The sequence below is a fragment of the Corvus brachyrhynchos genome, unplaced genomic scaffold (genome assembly GCF_000691975.1).
Source record: "Corvus brachyrhynchos isolate BGI_N302 unplaced genomic scaffold, ASM69197v1 scaffold164, whole genome shotgun sequence".
NCBI lineage: Eukaryota > Metazoa > Chordata > Aves > Passeriformes > Corvidae > Corvus > Corvus brachyrhynchos.
Genome location: NW_008237426.1, coordinates 997,611 through 1,002,024, shown reverse-complemented (window position 1 = coordinate 1,002,024; position 4,414 = coordinate 997,611). Strand labels below are relative to the sequence as shown.

Genomic DNA, 4,414 nt, shown 5'->3' with positions numbered 1-4,414 from the left:
GGCAGGGTGCCTGCTCAGCTGGATAAACTGGGCTTAGCCTCTGCTGCTGTTGCAGGGTTTGCTTCTGCAGTCATGTTGTGCTGTGGGGTCCTGTCCTTGTCCCTCCTCTCTCCTCTGATGGCCAGGCCTGCAAGCCACCACGTGTGCTGCCCTAAACCCTGGCTGCTGCACCTGTGTGTTATGGGTGTGCTTGTAAACGTGTGTGCACTGTGTGTGCTTGTTAGCATGTGTGCATTGTGTGCGTTGTGTGTGCGTGTAAACACGTGTGTGCTTGTGAACACGTGCACGAGCTCGTGCAGACGTGGCTGTGGGTCCTCACACATACGCTCGTGCACACACGTGCACAGGGGTTGTTGAGCACACATGCATTTGGGTACACACTTGCACACGTGCATTAAGGGCCCTTGCACGTGTGCACTTGCACACATGCACTTGCTCACACATGCATGTGGGCCCTTGCACACGTGCGCTCATGCACAAACTTGCACACACGTGCATATAGGTCCTTGCAGACATACATTTGTGCACATGCCTGCACACATGTCCATATGGATCCTTGCACACACGTGCATGGGTGTCCTTGCACTGGTGCACGTGCTTGCACACACGTGTACACACACACACACTCACACTCGTGCTAAGGAGTCCTAGCACTCGTGTGCATATAGGTCATTGCACAATTTTTTTTTTCCCCAGTGTGCTGTAAAGTGGTACCTTGGCCATGTGCTTTTGTCACTGCAGGGAGCTGCTGCCAGCAAGGCTGGGGTAAGAGGGACCCTGGCTCTGGGAGGGGTGCTCTGCTCCCAAGAACAATGCTCTGTTCCCAAAGATGATGCTCTGCAAGAGAGACTCTTCACCATGCTGTCCCAGTTCCCTGCCCTCATTCCACCTGCCCTTCCACCTTGCTGGGCTCCCTTTCCCCCGTAGCCAGGTGTGAGACCCCCCCCAGGACTTGGGATGCCCATGGAGGACCCCCCCAACACAGCACCTTCCGCTGAAGCCTGGTATTGTGATCCAGGTTAAACATCACACCCATGATCCCATTTTCCAGGGTGTCTGCGCCAGCATCTTCCCAAAACCACCATCATGGAGGTGGCTCAGTGACGTTTCCACCCTTGCAAGGGCCGGGATCCCGGGAGCACCCCGCTTTCCCTGCCGCGGCTTTGCCGGGTGGCCCGTTCCTTCCAGAACATCTATTTTGGTCGTGTAAAACTTGCCGGGGAGCAGGGAACAGGGAACAGGCAGCGTGTGAATCACTCGGGGCCAACGGGTTTAAAAATAAACCCAAGCGGCGGCGAGGAGCAGCCGCCAAGCCCCCGGATTCCGGCAGGAGTGTGCTCCACACGTCCCAAACCCACCCGTGGGCACTGGCACCAGCCAGGGGAGTTTATTGGGACACGCTTGCAGTGGCGGGCACATGTGTGCATTGTGTGTGTGCTTGTAAATACGTGTGTGTGTTATGGGTGTGCTTGTAAACACGTGTGTGCTTGTAAATGTGTGTGCAAGGTGTGTGTGTGCTTGTAAACGTGTGTGCATTGTGTGTGTGCTTGTAAATACGTGTGTGTGTTATGGGTGTGCTTGTAAACGTGTGTGTGCTTGTAAATGTGTGTGCAAGGTGTGTGTGTGCTTGTAAACGTGTGTGCATTGTGTGTGTGCTTGTAAATACGTGTGTGTGTTATGGGTGTGCTTGTAAACGTGTGTGTGCTTGTAAACATGTGTGCATTGTGTGTGTGCTTGTAAATACGTGTGTGTGTTATGGGTGTGCTTGTAAACACGTGTGTGCTTGTAAATGTGTGTGCAAGGTGTGTGTGTGCTTGTAAACGTGTGTGCATTGTGTGTGTGCTTGTAAATACGTGTGTGTGTTATGGGTGTGCTTGTAAACGTGTGTGCACTGTGTGTGCTTGTTAGCATGTGTGCATTGTGTGCGTTGTGTGTGCGTGTAAACACGTGTGTGCTTGTGAACACGTGCACGAGCTCGTGCAGACGTGGCTGTGGGTCCTCACACATACGCTCGTGCACACACGTGCACAGGGGTTGTTGAGCACACATGCATTTGGGTACACACTTGCACACGTGCATTAAGGGCCCTTGCACGTGTGCACTTGCACACATGCACTTGCTCACACATGCATGTGGGCCCTTGCACACGTGCGCTCATGCACAAACTTGCACACACGTGCATATAGGTCCTTGCAGACATACATTTGTGCACATGCCTGCACACATGTCCATATGGATCCTTGCACACACGTGCATGGGTGTCCTTGCACTGGTGCACGTGCTTGCACACACGTGTACACACACACACACTCACACTCGTGCTAAGGAGTCCTAGCACTCGTGTGCATATAGGTCATTGCACACGTGTGCCTATGGGTCCTTGCAAGCCTGCACATTCCAGTAACACATTTGCACACACGTGCACACATGTGCAAATGCCCCCACGTGTCATTGCCCAGACTCACGCGCTGGCCTGAAGCCACATGTGCTGTGCTTACACACACGTGTGCACTCTTGCAGCGCCTGTATGTGCTTGCACACGCTTGAACACACATGCACGTGTTTGTGTAGCCTTGCACATGCTTGCACACGCACTCACACACACATGCACACAGCTGCACACGCTCACACCCTTCCCCACGCTCACACGCCCCTGCGCACATGAGGCAGCGTGCCGGGGAAGCCAGGCCTCCCCCCACCTGGCTGCTGCTTTGGGACTAATTAATTAATTAACGGCAACACCAGGTATTGAAGCTGCTCAGTCTAATTACAGATCTTTTGGGGTGATGTGGGGTGCAGGAGGGAGGTGCTCCCCTCCTCCCCCTTCTGGGGCAGCCCCAGGGGGGCAACAGGGGCAGCGTGGGGTCCATGGAGGTGGAAAAACTCAACGAAGTGTCCAAAGTGACCATTTTTGAGCCTCTTCTGTGGATTTAACCCCTGCTCTGAGGTGGGGAACAGAGAGGGGTGAAGTCTGGAGGCTACTAAAGGGCTGTAAGGGGAAGGTGGGAGGTTGCTTGTGTGCATTGTGTGTGTGCTTGTAAATACGTGTGTGTGTTATGGGTGTGCTTGTAAACACGTGTGTGCTTGTAAACGTGTGTGCAAGGTGTGTGTGTGCTTGTAAACGTGTGTGCAAGGTGTGTGTGTGCTTGTAAACGTGTGTGCATTGTGTGTGTGCTTGTAAATACGTGTGTGTGTTATGGGTGTGCTTGTAAACGTGTGTGCACTGTGTGTGCTTGTTAGCATGTGTGCATTGTGTGCGTTGTGTGTGCGTGTAAACACGTGTGTGCTTGTGAACACGTGCACGAGCTCGTGCAGACGTGGCTGTGGGTCCTCACACATACGCTCGTGCACACACGTGCACAGGGGTTGTTGAGCACACATGCATTTGGGTACACACTTGCACACGTGCATTAAGGGCCCTTGCACGTGTGCACTTGCACACATGCACTTGCTCACACATGCATGTGGGCCCTTGCACACGTGCGCTCATGCACAAACTTGCACACACGTGCATATAGGTCCTTGCAGACATACATTTGTGCACATGCCTGCACACATGTCCATATGGATCCTTGCACACACGTGCATGGGTGTCCTTGCACTGGTGCACGTGCTTGCACACACGTGTACACACACACACACTCACACTCGTGCTAAGGAGTCCTAGCACTCGTGTGCATATAGGTCATTGCACACGTGTGCCTATGGGTCCTTGCAAGCCTGCACATTCCAGTAACACATTTGCACACACGTGCACACATGTGCAAATGCCCCCACGTGTCATTGCCCAGACTCACGCGCTGGCCTGAAGCCACATGTGCTGTGCTTACACACACGTGTGCACTCTTGCAGCGCCTGTATGTGCTTGCACACGCTTGAACACACATGCACGTGTTTGTGTAGCCTTGCACATGCTTGCACACGCACTCACACACACATGCACACAGCTGCACACGCTCACACCCTTCCCCACGCTCACACGCCCCTGCGCACATAAGGCAGCGTGCCGGGGAAGCCAGGCCTCCCCCCACCTGGCTGCTGCTTTGGGACTAATTAATTAATTAACGGCAACACCAGGTATTGAAGCTGCTCAGTCTAATTACAGATCTTTTGGGGTGATGTGGGGTGCAGGAGGGAGGTGCTCCCCTCCTCCCCCTTCTGGGGCAGCCCCAGGGGGGCAACAGGGGCAGCGTGGGGTCCATGGAGGTGGAAAAACTCAACGAAGTGTCCAAAGTGACCATTTTTGAGCCTCTTCTGTGGATTTAACCCCTGCTCTGAGGTGGGGAACAGAGAGGGGTGAAGTCTGGAGGCTACTAAAGGGCTGTAAGGGGAAGGTGGGAGGTTGCTCAGCCCCTTGGGCAGCCCTGACTGGAGTTGGGGGGATGATGGGGGGCAAAAAGGGGATGGAGGGGGG

At 54.1% G+C, this 4,414-nt stretch overlaps 2 long non-coding RNA genes across 2 annotated transcripts; both read left to right on the top strand.

Moving 5' to 3' along the window:
* Positions 1–209: 209 nt before the first annotated feature.
* On the top strand, positions 210–4,379 carry LOC108445926. Its single transcript, XR_001860955.1, has 3 exons — positions 210–668; positions 2,353–3,002; positions 4,335–4,379. It is a non-coding gene; the product is annotated as an uncharacterized LOC108445926 (long non-coding RNA).
* Positions 694–1,321, top strand: LOC108445927. The gene is made up of 2 exons (XR_001860956.1): positions 694–765; positions 1,052–1,321. It is a non-coding gene; the product is annotated as an uncharacterized LOC108445927 (long non-coding RNA).
* Positions 4,380–4,414: the final 35 nt, after the last annotated feature.